Here is a 20,339-nt window from a genome sequence, read left to right as displayed (position 1 = left end):
CAAACTCCTGACCTCAAGGGATTCTCCTGCCTCAGCCTCCCAAAGTGCTGGGATTATAGGCGTGAGCCACCAGCCCCGGTATAAGGAGCCTCTTATACCACTGTCTCTTCCCCTCTGATTGGGAGGCTCCATGCCTCTAGCTGGGAGTATAATGTCCAGACATGGGAGGAACCCAGGGCTACCCACCTCTAAAAGTCAGAGGGCAGGAAGCAAGAAACAGTCACAGGACTGCCCTGAGGTAGGGTGCTGGCATCGCCTGCCCCCAGGCTGGAGCTGCCTTTGGCCTCACACCTCCCTTCCCCAGAGGCTGGTGCCCGCCTCCCAGCCCTTCTTGGATGGGGTGGAGGTTACCATCTCCTTCACCTCGCTCAGCTGCTTCTCCTGCAGCTCCTTTACTTGCTGCTCCAACTGTAGTGCACTCTTGTTCTCACTGTTCTGGACAAAGAGAAGCAATCAGCAGCCACCCACTGCAGCTGGAGACCCCAGAACTTGATGTCTGCCTCCCATGTCACGGGGAAGGGTGGAGGCAGGTTAGAAAAATCATCCCCTTTCTCTCATAGTCATCAGAGCAGGGCTCTGGCTCACAGGTTCCTTTAGTAGTACCATTTCATGTGAGGGCTACATATGCCCATTTTACAGGTGGGGAAACAAAGGCATGGAAGGCCAGGGAGGAGGGCAGGCTCCCCCGGTGGGGCAACCCACCAGCTCCTGGAAGTTGTACTGTGCCTCGCCCAGCTGCTCATCAAGCTCGTGGTTCTGGGAGAGCGCGTGGCTGATGGTGGTGCAGTCATTCTGCATGGTATGCATGTGTCTCTGCCTGCGCGTCCCAGAGCTTGGTTTTCTGCTCCAGTTCCAGCAACTTCTCCTCCTGCTCCCTCAGCCTCTTCTCCTGCTCCCACAGCCTCTCCTCCTGTTTCCTCAGCCTCTCCTCCTGCTCCAGCAGCCTCTCCTGCTCCAGCAGCCTCTCCTCCCACTCCCACAACCTCTCCTGTTCCAGGACTATGTAGAACAGTTCTTTTAAAAACCAGACCACGGGCTGGAAATGACTTGATCTTTACTGACCGAGTTGTATACTGAGCCTACCCCTTCCCCTTTTAAGGGGCACTGTGTGGAATGGCCTGGGCTCCCCACATCGAAACTTCTCATCTTCGTCATCCAGTCCTCGAGCTGCTGTGTGGCCTCCGAGCTCTGCGTCCAGTGCTCGCTCCCCACGGTGCCCCCAACTCACCCACAGCAGCTGACTCACCCCAGGCTGCCTCTAACAACCATACACAAAAGCAGCGAGAAATGAGCATGCTGCCTTCTGGGCAGGACACTGCATCCTGCAGAAGGGACCTTCAGGCTCACTCCTGCATCTGGGAAGCCAGGCTGCCAGGGGACGGGGCAGCTCATTGGACTCACCCTGTCCTCTTCCTGCTGCTGCATGGAGACAGCAGAGGGAGCCTGCTCCAACTCTCCAATACGCTGCAAGGAATATTGCAGGTGGCTGGTCAGATCCTTGGATTCTCCTGTAATGAAAGAGGTTGAGATGGGGCCCAAAGGACTCCCCCTAAAGACCTGTCAAAGTGCTAGGTTGAAGGATAACAGGGTGCCAGATTCCCACCCTCGAAGGGAGTGGCGGCACGTTTAGTATGGTAAACTGTGGTCTTCAAGTCTGCCTTTTCCAACATGAGGATGTTGATTGTCTGGAATTGAACCTTTGGGAGAAAAGCCAAGCAAGCACTGAAAGAGAAGGAAAGAAACATTCTTGGGAAGACAGGAGAAAACTCCACACCTTCCACTCACCCCTAACTGCTCTGTTTGTGCTTTGTGTATTTCCATAGTTTGCTTTCTTTTCCTATACGAAGAGGAAGACAGAGCCCTTACCCGAAGGAGACAGAGATGGCACAGCAAGAGACATGCCCCCAGCATGCCACCAATGCCCCAGGACAGGCCCACCCATGGGACCAGGTTACCGGGGGATAACCTGGAAGGATGGGGTAGAATCTGAGGGGTGAGCCTTCTTCCCCAGGCTGGGAGTGGGCGACATGAGACTGGCACCTCTACATTTGAGTGCCTCCCAAACGCAGCAGTCATGAATTCCCCCCAAACCCAGCATTTATATCGTGAACAAAAAAAAAAAAAAAAAAAAAAAAAAAAACATGTTACTTCTTCCAGCTGATGTTCCACTTGTTTCTTCTGTTGTTTCTGTGGGGAGAGTCAAATTCAGGTGGCTGACGGGGCTCTATTCCCCAGACCAGGAAGTGGTAGGCGGGGGCCAGGAATGGATTTTAAAGGCAAAGTTCTCAGGCCCAGTGGCAACACGAACTGGTCAACTCTCCTCAAGCTCCCAAAGACAGAGGATTTGGGTCTTTGTTGGTTTTCGCCAATAGCCACACAACTCAAAATCTGAATCTGGATTCTCTCGAAAGGACAGTAACATAAACCTCTAGAGATGGAGTCTGAGAAAGGCCCACCCTTCTGCCAGCTTGTGATTTAGAAAGGTGTGTTCATTCAACAAACATTTACTGAGCACATACAAGCCAGGTACGGTTCTTCACAGCAGAGATACAGGACAGAAAAGGACAGGCGAGAGTCCTTGGCCCTGAGGTTTCCATTCTAGGGTCCCAAATCTCCGACTCTCAGAGCTAACAGAGACCTTTGATACTCTCTACCTCCTCTGGAAACATGAGCCCAAGGAGGAGAGGTGGCTTGTCCAGACTCAAGGGCAAATTAGAGACTGAGTCAGGGCAGAAATACGGGGCCCCTGACAACCAGTCAGACTAGTGCTTCCCTGAGAAGTGACAACCCCAGGGTGTGTGTGGCAAGGACTGGAGCAGGGGTGCCTGAAGAAGAGAGAGTTGGCAAAGAAGGGAGTGACAGAAGAGCCATGCTGCATGCCACTTGCTCTGGGGTCCCTCCACGTGAGGCCTGGTTGCCCCAGCTCCCCATTTGCCCTTGGCACCAGGGTCCGTCAGCCCCTTTCTTCAGAGCCCCAAGGGGAAACTAAGGCCCAAGATTGGCAGTGTGGAATCAGGAGACCCCACTGGACTCTTACCAATGATTCTATGTTTTCATTGAGTTGATTGATTGTTGCGGAGCTTGAGTCCAGGGCTACTTCCAGTTCTTGGTACCGGCTCTGAGGCGCATGCAGAGAGGAGGAGTTGGAGGAGGACTGTGGGGAGAGGTAGAGAGAACAATCATTAGGGCTGGGGTGTGTGTGGACTGTCTCAGCTGGCAGAGGGGCACCCAGCTCCCACTGTGAGAGGAGGTTGGAGGGCTGGCCTGCTGGCCTGCAGGGTCACTGTACCCTGGCCCAGGGCCTCTTACCTCCAGATCCTTCAGGGTAGCAGATGATGCAGGGGTAATAAAAATGAGAAATTCAAAGAAACAAAAACTTACATGCGAAACATCTCTATATGGATATAGAGAAAGTATAAAAACAGCAAGAGACCATGCACGGTGGCTCACGCATGTAATCCCAGCACTTTGGGAGGCTGAGGTGGGTGGATCACTTGAGATCAGGAGTTCAAGACCAGTCTGTCCAACATGGTGAAACTGCGTCTCTACTAAAAATACAAAGATTAGCTGGGCGTGGTGGCAGGTGCCTGTAATCCCAGCTACTCAGGAGGCTAACGCAAGAGAATCGCTTGAACCCAGGAGGCAGAGGTTGCATTGAGCCAGGATTGCACCACACCACTGCACTCCAGTCTGGGTGACAGAGTGAGACTCTGTCTCAAAAACAAAACAAAACAAAACAAAAGCCCCAAATCCCACATACCTTCTCTGTGCATTATTCCCAAATTACTTTTAAATTTTAAGGTATGACTCACCATTTCCAAGATGATAAAAGATGCTGGGAAGGAAAAAACCCAATCAATCAAACAGGTGAAGAAGCAGACATAAACAGGCTGAAGGTTAATGGCAGCAACATAAAGTAAGCCAGAGGCAAAGTATCCCCCAAACCAGAGAAGTCTCAGAAACATGCACGGCTGGAGACAGCAAGCCAGAGAGGGGTGCGGGCACTGCCTCACCTTCCACTGGTGCAATGGGGAGCACTACGCCACTGGAATGGTTAAGGTTGGACACAAGCCCTTTCAGAATGTCCTGAATCTACAGGGGGTGACAAGAGAAAAACAAGGGCAGGGGAAGAAAGACAGAAGTAGCTTAGAGAGAAGCAAGAAAGTCAGGATAGGAGGAAGATGTGGGTTCAGGAAAAAGAAATGCTGAAAAAGAGCAGAGGAGATTGAAACCATGGCCTGTGCCATTCTTCCAAATGGCCACCTGCTGCCTTGCCAGGGGCAAGAACAAATAGATATGTCACAGAGTGGAGTCACCTGACCAATGCAGCTCTTAATACGCTCACTGCACCCCTTTCCTCAGACCCAGGACATGGGTGATGAATCTGGTAGAGCTCCAGACCTCCACCTCCATTAAAAAAAACCCAGACTTCTGAGTAAGGGTTCACTTGAACTAAGGGGACTCCAGCTGAAAAACAAGTTTGAAAGACACTGATCTTATCCAGTATCATGTTATAGAGGAGAAAACTGAGACCCAGGGGAAATAGTGATTTTTCTGTGGTCACCCAGCAAGCTGGCGGCAAGTAAGATCTTCTCTTACTCCTAGTGCCTGGGGCTCTCCTCACCACACGCTGGGGCCCTTTCAGTGACTCCTAAAGGGACAACTTGATGGCAAGTGGCTGTTCTCATTGGTCTGGCTTCCCTTTGAGACTGGGGATGAGGAAAATCAAAGAGCAATGACCACTTCCTGGGTGTCCTGTGTGTTTACAGCAGGCCATGTACTAGGGATTCACATAAAACAACAATAACAAATTTCATTTAACAACAATAACAAACTTCACAAATGGAAGTAAAAAAATACCACCTTTATTATACAGCCATGAAAAGAGAGGTCCAAAGAGCTCAAGTAACTTGCACTAAATCACATCCCTAGCAGAAGGAGAGGCAGGATTCAAACCCAGAATTCTTTACCAGTATCCAGCAATCTTAACAATTGCCCTCTACTGCCCCTTGGTCCCCCTGTCCCCAGGAACATGGCCAGCCAAAACTCACATCCCCAGGTGAGTGGCAACCACCAGAAGTGGTTGTCTCAGTCCTTGGAGATGCAAGCCCAAAGAGCCCAGGGAGGTCAGGCTTGCGGGGGCAGGAGGTAAGGGCCGAACCTCGAGCAGGGAGCCCCAGGGGTCACCTGCCCAAGGTTACCCTGGGGTGATTGTCAAGGATAGGGGCTGGGCTGCTGAGGGGAAAGGGCTGGCTAACAATATTTTGGTGGGGAGAGTGCAGAGGCACCAGGGGGGCCCAACCTGGTGTGCCTCAGGAGTGGCAAGGACTCTGGCAGTAGTCCTGCTGTCAGAGGAGGTCTTCAGGTGGGTTGGGGGCTACGACCTGGTGGTTTTTACCTTTTTCTTGGCCGCAGTCAATTTGCTCTGTCAAGTTTCTTCCTGCATGGTGGAGTGGGGAGGGAGGCAGGGTTGGGGCCACATCAGCGCAATCTAAACTGCTAAACACCTCCAGTCACCTACCAGGTAGCTGTGCGACTAAGCCAGAGGAGGGATAACCAGGACCCCACTAGAACACAGAATAGGGGCATGGCCTCAATCCTACCAAGTCCACTGGTTGATGAGAAAGATGAAAGGGAAAGGAGGTGTGGCCAGGCAGCAGCATGTCCAGAGGACCTGTGGCATCACAAGGAAAGCTGCCCATGCAACCGCTGGCCCCTCCCTTCTCCCAGAGTGGGAGGGGCCGGCTTTCGCTGGGTGTCTGCTTAGCTTTCTGTGAGACTATTCACACTGGTGGTCAGAGTTCGTTTCCAAGAAGACCTGAAAGGCCACTTTTCTGTCTCCTGCCCTAGACCCTCCTGTGCCACTGAACCCTCTTTCCTGAGGGTCTCAGACCCCAGGGTTCAGGAGGTGGGTGAGGAGTGGACTTCACAGTTTCTTTCCTGACTCCTCACAGCCCTGCCCCAGACTTCCCCTTCCCAGAAATCACCTCCAAGGACCCCTACACAGTGCTCCCCACAACCTCCCTCTCAGAACACCCCCTTCCTAGAGGGTCCCTTCCCTGATCCTGGGGACATATCTGCCCCCTTTCCAGTTGGATCCAGTCCCAGGCACTCCTACTTCCCAGCTGCTCTTCCTCCTGCACCCACACAATACCCCTTTCTCTCAGAGTGGGCCATGGGTCTAATCAGCCTTTCCCCTCGGATTCCTCTCCTTGACTGAACCAGGACTTACACAAAGTTGCCACGGGGCCTTCTGATCCCCTGCGAGTATGTCTTTCCCGCCCCCCCACCGCCCACTCCCCATCCCTGACCCTCCCTCCGTGTGAGTCATTGCCTCTCCTGGCCCTCCTCTCCATCCCAACAGCAGCTGATCCCCCCTCTTCCAGGTCTTCTCCCAGCTGACTGAGGACCTCCAGGTCATTTCTCAATCCCTCCCCTTCCTTTCCTCCTGCCCACCAGTCTTCAAATAAGTGCTGTCCTGTCCTGTCCTAGGCCAACTCCTCTCCCTCCCCATCCTGTCTCCTGCCTCTACAGATGCCTTTCACTCCAGTCCTGCACTAGCCATCTCTCCTGCTCACTGGTTTCACCCCTTACTCAGCCCTACCTTTAAACAAACCCACAGCTCCCCAGTCAGGAAAATGCTTGGTGTTTACCCTGGCCACTTCTTTAGCTGCTAATACTCTCTCCTCTTCTTTTGCAAGCCACCCCCAAAACTCAGCCTCCACATTCTCTCATCCCCCAGATGGAGTTGCCACTACCACTACCTCCACTCTCAAGTTACATTGTGAAAGACTTGGTATTTGTTCATTAATTTAGCAACTGCTAAACCTGGGATGCAGGTTTGTGCCAGATGGCCCCTGCCCTCCAGGAGGCTCAGGCAAAAAGCCAGTTCCAGGACAAGTATGCACATGGTTCTGAGAGGGGGAGCCCAGGCTTGGGCTTGCAAAGAAGCCTCCCCAGAGATGGCAAGGTCAGAGGCAAGGCCAGAAGGGCAAGCCACAGTGAGCCCAGATGATGACGACAGGGAGGCAACCAGTTTGCCAAAAGCATTGGGCTGATTTTGCTTCGCTCTGAGAATGAGTTGGTATCTGCTAACTTTGACCATGGGTGGCTGACTGCAGATCATGCCTTTCTCATTCATGCTAATTCATTCCTTCCCTTTTTTTTCTTTTTTTTTTTGAGACAGGGTCTCATTCTGCCACCCAGGCTGGAGTGCAATGGCACAAACTGGGTTCATGGCAACCTCTGCCTCCCAGGTTCAAGCCATCCTCCCACCACAGCCTCCCCAGTAGCTGGGACCACAGGTGTGCGCCACCACACCTGGCTAATTTTTTCATAAAATTACCCTTGTACAGACAGGGTTTCGCTGTGTTGCCCAGGCTGGTCTCGAACTCGTGAGCTCAAAGCAATCTGCCTGCCTCAGCCTCTGAAACTGCTGGAATTACAAGCATAAGCCACTGTGCCCGGCCTGGAAAAAAAAAATCCACTTCTAATCTAGCAAATTTTGTGTTCTTGTTTACTATTTTAGCATTAATAACACCAAGTGGCTTACATTCTCCTCATGAGCTGTATGCTAGGAATAAAAGCTTGCCACGGTGGAATTATCTAAACTAGAAGAAATCAATACCAGGGATCCCAACAAAAATCACCAGAAGGGGCCACATGTTCATTTTATTTGATATATTTCTGGAAAAAAATGTTTGCAATAGCAAAGTGGAGAGAGGAGAGCCAAGCAGCAAAATACATCTGTAGTGAGGTAGAGAAAACAGTATCCACTAGAAATCTTTTCAGGAAGGTGCCATTTTGGGTTGGAGAAACTGCTTGAAAGTTAATTTGGGGGAGAAGGAGAGTCCTTGAGGGACCAGGGTAAGGTCAGAACGTTTCCTGGGAGAAAGGGGAACATTTCTCTGGCTAATAAGGGCACAGTGCTGGACAGGGTGAAGAAGAAAAAGTCAGTCAAGAGTGGTACATTTCAGAACATGAAAGGCCTCACACTGCATAAAATGGACTACACCTTAAGACTTCCAATTTTCAGTAAGACTCTTAGGCCCATAAAAAATTCAGGAGCCTGTGGATTTTTTGGTGTGGAAACCACTGAAGAGGAAGATTGTACATCTAAATTGCAAGGGCGATACTTCAGTATGAATTGGGAATTTAGAGTGTAGCAAATTAGTCAGACATTAGATAATAACTAAGCAAAGTTTATGAACAGTTCACCAAGAAATACAAATGGCTCTTTAACATATGAAAATATAACTGTGCAAGGAAAAAAAAACATGCAAATTAGTTTCCAAGAGATACTTTCCATTTCTTGCATTGGCAAAGAACAAAAATTTCACTGACGTAATTGTGAGGACAAATGCATTCACTAGTGGGAATTGGTAAAACTTCCATTGAGAGCACTTTGGCAGTAACTATCAAAATTAAAAATGCACATAATCTTTAACTTAATTATTTCAATTCTAGTAATTTATTCTATAGGCATAGACATGGGAAATGACTTTACATACAAAGATATTCAATGCAGCATTATTTGTAATAACCAATGCCTAAAACCAACCTAGAGAGAGGTTAAATAAAAGTCCATACTATATGGCGCATGAAAAAGAAAGAGGCAACTATTTACATATTAATATAGAATAATTGCCAAGATACATTATTAACAGACAAAGTGCAGAAAATGCATATAGTATCTGTATTAATAAAAGGCAAAAATAAAGAGGAATATTATATACATAATTGCTTGTATACTTAGAAAATATTTCGGGAAGGATATTCAAAATGCTAAAAGTGGTTCTAAAGAGGAGAACTGGGTAGCAGGGGGACAGGGAAGAGAAGACTTTTTACTCTATACCTTTAATACACTTTGAATTTTGTACTATATGGATGTGTTACCTACTCCAATAATAGAGACTGAGAAAATGAAAAGGACAACATATCAAGAATTGTGATAAATGCTAAGAAGGAGAAATATAGAACAGTTAGAACAAACAAAGGGGAATCTAGACTTGTTTGGACAGGGAAACTTTTCCTGGGTAAGAGATGTTTAAAATGAGACCTAAAGGGTAAGGCATTAGCTTAGGGAAAGGGGATGAAGAGGTGTGCAGGCCAGGAAAGAATTCTAAGGCAAAGGAAGAACTTGTGCAAAAGGCCCTGAGGATGGAAGAAACTCAGCCAGTTTGCAGCACAGAATGAAGACCAGTGTGAAAAGAGAAAAAGGTAACAGGGTTGGTTGCAATAGGAGAAGAGGTAGAGTGCAGATCCACAAAGGCCATATGAGGAATTTTATTGTAATAAAATTATTGGGAAGGCACTAGAGAAGTTTGAGCAAGGAATGGCATGGTCAGAATGAACACTTTATAAACTCATGTTAGCTCATGAGTAGAGACTGAATTGGGAGGGGGACAAAAATTGATAATCTAATGTAAACTAAAGGATACTGCAAATGACACGATGAAACCCTTCACTTGGACTAGTGTGATGGCAAAGGAGATGGAGAAAAAGTAAATGGATTCTCAAGTTTGGAGGTGGGAAAACCTCCAATACACAGAATTGGATATGGGGGAATGATGGAAAGGGAAATGGATGTTAAAGGAAGATTGCCACGTTTCTAACTTTGAAAGCTGCTGGATGAGTGGTACAGCCAATTGCTGAAATGGGAAGACTCGAGGACAAAGATGTTTGTAGAAAGCTCATGAGGCTGTTTCCCAATATATAAAATCCCCCTGAAAGGGGTCCTGTGAGGAGCAAATGACATTCTTTATTCAGTAACTAGAAGCCATTGCTATAATGTTTCAAAATCTCTCCTTTGACCCCAGATCTTGTGAGGAAAATAGAGCACTTTCTGTACAAGGGCCTTTTTAATAAGAAAGGACATTGGTTTCTCAAATTGCAATCACTAAACTTAAGGTGCTTTAATTATATACATAATTAGAAAAATCTCTTTTTAAAAAACATAATAGGTTGGATACTGTGGTTCACACCTCTAATCCCAACACTTTGGGAGGCTGAGGCAGGAGGAGTTGAGCCCAGGAGTTCAATACCAGGAGTTCAATACCAGCCTCGGCAACATAGTGAGACCCGTCTCTACAAAAAATTTTAAAATGAGCCAGGCATGGTGGCATGTGCTTGTAGTCCTAGCTACTTGGGAGACTGAGGAGAGAGGATCTCCTGAGCCCAGGAGTTCAAGGTTACAGTGAGCTATGATTGCACTCCTGAACTCCAGCCTGTGTGACAGAGTGAGATCCACTGTAAAACAAACAAACAAACAAAAAGTATCTTCACAGGAAAATCCCAGAAATCACATAAAACATGTTTCTTGTGTCACAGATGGATCTTTATTTCCCTTAGCAAATCTCCTCAAATGTGACCCTGCTCATCAACATCGTTCAAATCATAGAGCTGTGCTGGGCATACAAAAAAAAAAAAAAAATGGCATTTATCTATTTTTATGGTGGGGGCTGAGGACATAGAAGAGGAATCAGGCATCGGTAACTTTTCAGCATCCCCAATATATGCATAAATAAGGAGCTACAGTTGAGTTTTTACATTTTTAATGTTTTATCATTTGTACTGACAAGGTCCGTAGCCAGCTTTGTTCTGATGCCACCTGCTGGGCAAGTCTGTAGCACCTTATGCCTCTTTGGAAGTGTCCAGTCCTCCCGAACCCTATACCACAAACTCTTGGGAGTTCAGCCAACACTTTGGGAAATATCACTTCAAAATAATATGAAGCTTCAGTGGACTTCATGAAGCATTTTCAGTATGCCCATTCTTGATACTACAGATATACTCAATAGCAATCAATGGTGAATGTGGGCAAAGGCATAATACTGCATTGTTTGTGAGAAAAAATACTGGAAATATGGGAATGTCCATCACCAGTAACTGTTTAAATAAACCAAGATACATCTATACTAAGACATACTATGCAGCCTCTAAAAGTCCTCAGGTTGTTAATATAGTTACATGAAAGGAGTGTAGAAAATATAGTATGCTTCCATTCAGGTTTTAAAGAATAACAAGGAGGACACCAGGTGCAGTAGCTCATGCCAGAACCGTGGGAAGCCAAGGTAGGAGGCCAGGAGTTTGAGACCAGTCTAGGCAACACAGTGAGACCCCCCTGTCTCTACAAAAAATAAAAAAATAAGGGAAAAGATATTGATACATTTTAGAAATACAATTTGGAAAAGAAAACACAACAAACTGCTAAGATATTTGTCTCTGTGGAGGGAGTAGAGGCACTAGGGGAGTTAAGATGGGAAGGTGTTGCTTTTCTTTATGATTCTACAAAAGTTATAGGTACTTTTAATTTTAAAATCTGTTAATGAGGCCAGGCGTGATGGCTCACACCTTTAATCCCAGCACTTTGGGAGGCTGAGGTGGCTGGATCAACTGAGGTCAGGAGTTTGAGACCAGCCTGGCCAACATGGTGAAACGCTGTCTCTACTAAAAATACAAAAATTAGCTGGGTGTGGTGGTGGGTGCCTGTAATCCCAGCTACTCAGGAGGCTGAGGCAAGAGAATCACTTGAAGCCAAGAGGCAGAGGTTACAATGAGCCTAGATTGTGCCATTGTACTCCAGCCTGGGCAACAGGGCCAGACTCTGTCTCAAAAAAGGAAAAAAATACTAGCTAATGAAATGTGCAAATAAAACCATTGTTTAAACTCCCATTCCTAACCGGGTGTGGTGGCTCATGCCTTTAATCCCAGCACTTTGGAAAACCAAGGCAGGAGGATCACAGGCAACATAGCGAGACCTCAACCCTACCAAGAAAAAAAAACAAAAAAATTAGCCAGGCATGGTGGCACATGCCTGTGGTCCCAGCTATTCAAGAGGCTGAGGCAGGAGGATCACTTGAGCCCAGAAGGTCAAGCCAGCAGTGAGCTATGATCGTGTCATGGCACTCCAGCCAGGGTGGAGTGAGACCTGTTTCAAAAAAAAAAATTTTTTTTTTTTTGAGAGGGAGTCTTGCTCTGTCACCCAGGTTGGAGTGCAGTGGCACAATCTCAGTTCACTGCAACCTCCGCCTCCCAGGTTCAAGCGATTCTCCTGACTCAGCCTCCCAAGTAGCTGGGATTACAGGCACCCACCACCACACCCAGATAATTTTAGTATTTTTAGTAGAGTTGGGGTTTCACTATGTTGGCCAGGCTGGTCTCAAATTCCTGATCTCAGGTGATCCACCTGCCTTGGCCTCCCAAAGTGCTGGGATTACAGGCGTGAGACACTGCGCCTGACCTAAAAAAATTTTTTTATTAAAAAAATTAACTTTCTGAAATCCACTACTGATATGAAGAAAGTCACAAGGGAATATACCTCCCACTCTAGCAAACAACAACAAAAGGCCAGATTAGCTAGAAAATAAAAAATATGTTTAACTCATCAGAAAGCTAAGGACACAAAGAAATCTAGGTTGGGTACAGTGGTTTATGCCTGTAACCCCAGGACTTTGGGGCACTGAGGCAGGCAGATTGCTTAAGCTCAGAGGTTGGCGATCAGCCTGGGCAACATGGCAAAACCCTGTCTCGACAAAAAAATACAAAAATTAGCCGAGTGTGGTGGTACACGCCTGTAGTCCCAGCTGCTCAGGAGGCTGAGGTGGGAGGATCCATTGAGCCAGGCAGGCAGAGGTTGTAGTGAGCTGAGATCACTACAGGCTGTACTCCAAGCTGGGTAACAGTGAGACCCTGTCTCAAAACAAAAACAAAAACCAAAGAAACCTAAATGATCCAAACTCCAGAAAGTGCCAACTCCTTCATAGGAGAGAACAGACCCCCTAGCTGTTGTTCTTCCTAGTTCAACTACGGTAGGAAGAGGAATACTATAGGGGGAGAAAAGAAACCTCTTGGAATTTAACAAAATTTTCACAACCCCTTGGAGGCTGGTTTGACATTAGAACCTAGAAGACCCAAATCCACAGAGGAAGGCTTCCCACCAATCTTACCCCTTAGATGATAACCAGATACAGGAGTGTGTAGTACACTGAAGTTGCAGATAACAGAAGGAAAGCTGAGAGAGCTTGACTTCTCCCAAGGGCAAAATACCCTTTAAAGATGAAAGGGGAGGCAGGATGGTTGTGAAATCCAACAGAGGTACTCTTGGAGGCTAAGTGGGGTCACAAATGTTAAGAAACCCATTCCTAGGCATTGTGGACATTCCTCTACAAAAGGGCAGGGCACGCATGAGAGCTGAGAAAAATATCCTCCTGTCCCCAGCTCATTGATAAAAAAAAATCCTGGCAGCAAGGTTGTAAAGCAGGGAAAGATCTCCCACCTTGATAAAAGCTGGTGGCTTAGCTATGAAGCAAAGTAAGATCTCTGGAATCTTGCCAATGCCCAAAACTCAGACCTTGGTGATATGAGAGTTCTGATTCTACCTTCATTCAAAATATTTGAAGCTAGAGGTAAACTGAATCAAACTAAACTAAAACTGCAATGAAGCCCCAATCGAGAATTCATATACATCACATTGAGCCACCATTCAAGTGGCCTGAAAAAAAATACAAAGGGCATGCCCTGTTTTGGAAGTAAATATTTGCTTCAATTTCTCTTTCTCTCTTTTTTTTTTTCCCAACATAAAACGTTCATCATCAAATCAAATATACAAGTCATCAAAAGCAAGAAAATAAGATTCATGGTAAGGGAGAGGAAGGGCTCAACAGAAACAGAACTAGAAAAGACCCGGATGTTGAATTATCAGTTTGGATCTTTAAAATAACTGATACAAGGAAAAAAACCAACAAAATAACTGATTAAAATGCTAAAAAGTAGAGTGGAAAATGTGGAAAACATGCATGAAGAAATAGGAAACTTCAGCAGAAAATGGTAATTATACAAATATAATAAAATGCTAGAAATAAAAATATTAGAAAAAAATTAAAAATAATTCAGTGCAACTATGTATTCATCAATAAGCAAAACCAAAAAATTTTAAATGGAGAATTCAATAAACAAGTTTAACAGGTTAACATTGGAAAGCATCAAAAAACCTAAAGATGGTTAAACGGAAAGTATCCAAACTGAAAACAAAAAGAAAACAGGGCAGGGGAAAAATCATCTGAGATCTGTAGGTTTAGAGCAAATCATCTAATATACATGTAACTAGAATCTCCAAAGAGGAGAAGCAAGAAAGTATGAGACGAGAGAAAAATGTAAACAGATAATGGCCAAGAAAGAACCAATATTAATGAAAGACATCAACACAGATCCAAGAAGTTCAGTAAACTCTATACAAAGAAAAACACACCTAGACATATCTTAGTCAATCTGCTGAAAAGTAAATATAATGCACAGATGCAGCCATTGAGAACAACCACACATTATGGAAAGGGAAATAAAAATTAAAATGATGAATGACTTCTCACCAGAAACAAATGAGGCCTGAGTACAATAAAATAACTTCTTTAAAGTACTGAAAGAAGAAATAAAAGGTCAACATAGAATCCTATATCCAACTAAAATACCCCTTAGAAATAAAAGGAAGGACATTGTCTAATAGACAAAAGCTGAGAGAACTCATCTCTAATAAAAACTGCAACAGGACCAGGCACAATGGCTCACACCTGTAATCCCAGCACTTTGGGAGGCCAAGGTGGGCAGATCACCTGAGGTCAGGAGTTCAAGACCAGCCTGGCCAATATGGTGAAACCCTGTTTCTACTAAATATATAAAAGTTAGCTGGGCTTGGTGACATGTGCCTATAATCCCACCTACTTGGGAGGCTGAGGCAAGAGAATCGCTTAAACTTGGGAGGCAGAGGTTGCAGATCGCACCACTGCACCCTAGCCTGGGCGACAGAGCAAGACTCAGTCTCAAAAAAACAAAAACAAAGACAAAAAACCAGAAAAAACAAAAAACACTGCAATAGGCTGGGCACTGTGTCTCATGCCTGTAATGCCAACACTTTGGGAGGGCAAGGCAGGAGGATCACTTGAGCCTAGGAGTTCCAGATCAATCTGGGCAACATATCAAGACTCCATGTCTACAAAAAGTAAAAAGAAAAATTAGCCAGGTGTGGTGGCGCACCTGTGGTCCCAGCTACTCAGGAGGCTGAGGCAGGATGATCGCTGGAGCCAGGAAAGCTGAGGCTGCAGTGAGCCACATTCATGTCACCACACTCCAGCATGGGTGACAGAGACCCTGTCTCAAAACAAAAACAAAAACAGTCCATGGGAGCCAAGTGTGCTGGCTCACACCTCTAATCTCAGCACTCTGAGAGGCCAAGGCAGGAGGAGTGCTTGAGGCCAGGAGTTTGAGGCCATCATGGGCAACACGGCAAGACCTACAAAAAATTTCTTAAATTGGCCTGGTGTGGTGACATGCACCTGTAGTCCTAGTTACTCAGGAGGCTGAGGCAGGAGGATTGCTTGAGTCCAGGAGCTCAAGGCTGCAGTGAGCTATGATCATGTCATTGCGCTCCAGCCTGGCAGCCTGAGCAACAGAGTAAGACTGTCTCTAAACCAACAACAAAACTGTCCATGGGCTGGATCGGGCCCATGGGCCACTGTTTGACAACCCCTATAACATACCATCTTAACAAAATAAAAAAGAGAAATACATAATAATCTTATTACAAGCTAAAAATGCATCTCACAAAATTTAACAACCCTTCCTAATAAAAATTCTCAACAAATTAGAAATAGAAAAGAACTTCTTCGGGCTGTTCTGTGAAAAACTTACAGTTAACATTATACTTAGTGATGAAATGTTAAAATCTTTATCCCTAAGATTGAGAGAACAAGGCGAGGTGTCTGTTCTCACCACACGTTAAACATTGCACTAGATATTGTAGCCAGTGCAGAGAGGCATTATTTGCAAACTACACTGTTGTGTATATATTTAATATAAAACTGTATGGAATCTATAAGAACTATTTCTAGAATAAATGAATTTAGCAAGGTGGCACGATTCAAGATCAGCATACAAAAATCAGCCAGGCGCACTGGCACATGCCTAAAGTCCCAGCTACTTGGGTGGCTGAGGCATGAGAATCCCTTGAGCTCCGGAGATTGAGACCAACCTGGGCAACATAGTGAGACCCATCTCTAAACAAACAAACAAAAAATCAATTGTATTTCTAGATACTAGCAACAAACAGCCTGAAAATGATAATTAGCCAGGCATGGTGACCAACAAGAGCAAAACTCCATCTCAAAAAAGAAAAAAAAATTAAAAATATTTTAAAAACCAAATGCTTAAGAAAGTCTAATGTAAGATATGCAAGTCTTATGCAAGGGAAGCTACAAAACATCGCTGAGCAAAAAATTTAATACCTAAATAAATGACAAGACCTAATATGTTCATGGATTAGCTGACTCAATACTATTAAAATGTTCATTCTAAATTGACCTATAGACTCAACAAAACCCCATATCAAGATTCTAGCAGTTATTTATATATTTGTTTATTTATTTATTTTAGACAGAGTCTCGCTCTGTTGCCCAGGCTGGAGTGCAGTGGCCAGATCTCAGCTCACTGCAAGGTCCGCCTCCCGGGTTCACACCATTCTCCTGCCTCAGCCTCCCCAGTAGCTGGGACTACAGGCGCCCGGCACCTCGCCCTGCTAGTTTTTTGTATTTTTTAGTAGAGACGGGGTTTCACCGTGTTAGCCAGGATGGTCTCGATCTCCTGACCTCGTGATCCGCCCGTCTCGGCCTCCCAAAGTGCTGGGATTACAGGTTTGAGCCACCGCGCCCAGCCTGTGTATTTATTTTTTAAGACAGGGTCTTGCTGTCACCCAAGCTGGAATGCAGTGGCATGAACACAGCTCACCCAGCACAACTAAGTTTGAAAAACAAGATGAGCTCATTCTAAAACTTTTATGACAATCCAAAGAATCAAGAATAACCAAAGCAATCTTGAAAAATAAAAAACGGAAGGACTTACTAATTTAAAGACTTACTAGAAAGCTGCAATAATCCAAAGTGTGGTACTGATGTAAGGATATACAAATAGATTAATGGACCAGAACAGAAAATGTAGAAATACACACACACACATGTGATCAATTTTTAACCAAGGTACCAAGTCAATCTCATGGATAAAGGAAAGTCTTTTTAAGTAAATGTTGCTGGAACAACTGTATATCCATGTTGGAAAAAAATCAAACCTCATTCTGTTCACAAAAATTAATTTGAGATGGATCACAGACCTAAACATAAAATTCCAAACCATAAAACTTCTAGAAGAAAAAATGTTCTTTGTGACTTTGAGGTCATAAAACCATAAAATAAAAAAACTGATAAAGTGGATTTTATCAAAAAAATTTGTTCATCAAAAGATCCCAATAAGTGAATACAGTCTTTAAAAAAAAATCATAGCATATCTATCCATCAAAGGATTTATATCCAAAATACAAATAATACCTACAATAAAAAGACATCCAACTTTAAAATGAGAAAAGACATGAAAGACACTTCATCAAAGATATACAAATGAAAAATAAGCATATGAAAAAGTGCTCAACATCATTAATCATCTGGGAAATATAAATTAAAATCAGTTATTTAATATATGCTGAAATGGCTAATATTAAAAAACCTGACAATGCAAATGTTGACAGACATGTGAAGCAACTGTAACTCTCATACATGACTGATGGGAGTACAAAATGGTAAAACCACTTTGGAGAACAAGAGGGCAGTTTCTTATAAACATGCACTTACCATATGAACCAGTAATTTTCTACTCTTATTTATCCAAGAGAAATGAAAACATATATCCACAAAAAACACAAACAAAAGGCTGTGTAAGAATATCGATAGCATCCTTATTCATAATTGCCCCAAACTGGAAACAACCTAAAAGTCCTTCACTAGGAGAACGAATAAACAAACTGTGGTATATTTATAGAATGAAATACTACTCAGCAATAGAGAACAATGTCCTGATACATACAATATGGATGTCTTTCAAGCATTATCAGTGAAAGCAGCCAGATCAAAGGAATACATTACTATATGATTCCACTTATATGTAATCCAAAAGCAGGTAAAACAAATCTTCAGTGATAAAAATCAGGAAGTGATCACTGGAGTGGGGAGGCGCTCAGGGGTGATTTAAAGGTATTTGAGAACTTTCTGGGTTAAGTGTAATGTTTTATGTCTTCTTTTGGTAATTATTATACAGATGTATACAATTGTCAAAACATCAAACTGAACACTTAAGGTGTGTGCATTTTGTAATAATATTAATTTCTACATATCAGTTTAAAATAAAGGTGAGCAGTGGATTCCTATTCCAGGAGTGTTTGTCTCCGACTCTTTACTGGCCTACTATCAGTTTGCTTCAGTGAGATTTTGGGGCTCCAATCTATTCAGGACCAGGCCCTTGATTATGGAATTTATCTTAAAGGGCACACAATCCAGTGTCCCAGAGATAGCATTTAGAATCTGTAAAGCAATTTTGTGGAAACAACAGTCATTTATTTCCATCGGTTAGTGAGCAACCATTTGACCATTGTAAGGCACTGGCTTGTACATGGACTTCCTTAAAGTACAGCACTTAACCTACTTTATTGCAAGCTAGTCAAAATGGAGTAAAAATTAGTTATTCAAAGACATGGAGAACATTATCACCTTTCATTAATCCCATTCTCTAGCATTTGCTGCCCTGACCTTTACAACGCTCCAAATTAGTACTAGGACTTTTGGATACAAAATCATTTCCTATCCACAGCAGACATCTTTTCCAAAGCAGGTAGACACTCAGATCATTCTTCCTTACTAGAAAACTCTTTAGTGCTTTCCCTAGTTAGATAGAAATAAACCACAAGTCTGGGTATGTGGTAGGAATTTATTAACAAGCAAACATCTTTGTTCATACCAGGAAGACCAGCAATTAGATTATAAATGACTTGAGAGCAAGTGCAAGAACTTTACAATTTTAGAGCATTCCATGAGAATGTCTATTTGCCCAAGAAGGCCCACAAGAAGTGCTCTACAAATGCTGGTTATTATTTTATGCTGTACTTCCTCTGAGAAAATGATGTGACATACAGAGGTGGGAGTACACATAGCAAAGAAGCCTCCCTGTAAAAGGAAGCTGGGAAATTCAAGTAATGGTGTTTTTGGATAAGATCCCTAAGAAAACTTAGGACAAAATCCTGCTGTGTGTGTGTTTGCTCAGTCCTCAGGAATCCCACTTGACCAACTGACTCCAGAGAGCTAGACCATCACTGCACATGCCCCAGATTCATAATTCTAAGAACAGCCATTTAATGTGCACTGAACTGGCTTATAGGGCACTACTCTGCTGTTATACAGAAACAAATCTTAGCTATCAGAGGGAGATCTGAAATCTATAGAAACGTTTTCAGTCTAAAAAAGCTTTCTGGGGGATAAACTGTCTACCATAAAGATTTGGTTTTGTATTATTTTATTTTTTTTGAGACAGTCTCTCTGTCGCCCAGGCTGGAGTGCAGTGGCGTGATCTTAGCTCACTGTAACCTCCACCTCCCGGGTGCAAGTGATTCTCCTGCCTCAGCCTCCTGAGTAGCTGGGATTACAGGCGTGCGCCACCATGCCCGGCTAATTTTTGTATTTTTAGTAGAAATGGGGTTTCACTATATTGGCCAGGCTGGTCTCGAACTCCTGACCTTGTGATCCACCTGCCTCGGCCTCCCAAAGTGCTGGGATTACAAGGTGTGAGCCACCATGCCCGGCCTGGTTTTATATTTCCATAATCACCCTCCAAATTCTCATTCTGAAAGAAACTTGAATACTCCATGGCTAAAGGCAGGTAGGTGACTTGCAGTAAATACCAAACTTTAAACAGGCATAATCAGTGAAAAGGGTTTTACAAGTGCCAAATAAAACATAAATTGTTGCTGAGGAAATATTGTGTATATAAAGTCAATGTCAGCTGGGCATGGTGGCTTGCACCTATAGTCCCAGGTACTCAGGAGGCTGTGGCAGGAAGATGGCTTGAGTCCTGGAGTTCACGGCAATAGTGCCCCCAAATTGTGCCTGTGAATAGCCATTATACTCCAGCCTGGGCAACATAGTGAGACCCCACCTCTAAAAAAATAGTAATTTTTTTAAAAGCCCATGTCATCAGATCAAAGTAAGGTTGAACTTCTGGAAAGGGTTTGGAAATGCAGGGCTGGCTTGCTTAATTCATTAAAATGCTAGGGTGACTCTCAAATGTGAGGAGAAAAAAGGAATACTTTGAGTACTTCTGAACAGTGTATCTGAGATCACCAACAAAAGAGGCATTTGTTTTGAAGAGATGAGCCAAGACAAGAATTAAGTTTCCAGGGCAATGTTAGGTTGGAAGTCCCCTAATCAGTCTATATATAATTTTAGCAGGTGCTTTTGGTGACTGAGAAGCAGATACAG

General features: G+C 44.4%; 3 long non-coding RNA genes across 3 annotated transcripts; 1 reads left to right on the top strand and 2 right to left on the bottom strand.

Moving 5' to 3' along the window:
• Positions 1-2,143: 2,143 nt before the first annotated feature.
• Positions 2,144-5,092, bottom strand: LOC144329966 (uncharacterized). The gene is made up of 3 exons (XR_013395735.1): positions 5,052-5,092; positions 3,038-3,118; positions 2,144-2,187 (listed from the first exon to the last, which is right to left on the bottom strand). It is a non-coding gene; the product is annotated as an uncharacterized LOC144329966 (long non-coding RNA).
• Positions 5,093-7,683: 2,591 nt separating this feature from the next.
• On the bottom strand, positions 7,684-10,877 carry LOC144329972 (uncharacterized). The gene is made up of 2 exons (XR_013395741.1): positions 10,703-10,877; positions 7,684-9,997 (listed from the first exon to the last, which is right to left on the bottom strand). It is a non-coding gene; the product is annotated as an uncharacterized LOC144329972 (long non-coding RNA).
• On the top strand, positions 8,455-12,601 carry LOC144329973 (uncharacterized). The gene is made up of 2 exons (XR_013395742.1): positions 8,455-11,417; positions 12,179-12,601. It is a non-coding gene; the product is annotated as an uncharacterized LOC144329973 (long non-coding RNA).
• Positions 12,602-20,339: the final 7,738 nt, after the last annotated feature.

The sequence above is a fragment of the Macaca mulatta genome, chromosome 7 (genome assembly GCF_049350105.2).
Source record: "Macaca mulatta isolate MMU2019108-1 chromosome 7, T2T-MMU8v2.0, whole genome shotgun sequence".
In the NCBI taxonomy this organism is placed as follows: Eukaryota; Metazoa; Chordata; class Mammalia; order Primates; family Cercopithecidae; genus Macaca; species Macaca mulatta.
This window is presented reverse-complemented; position numbering and strand designations above follow the sequence as displayed.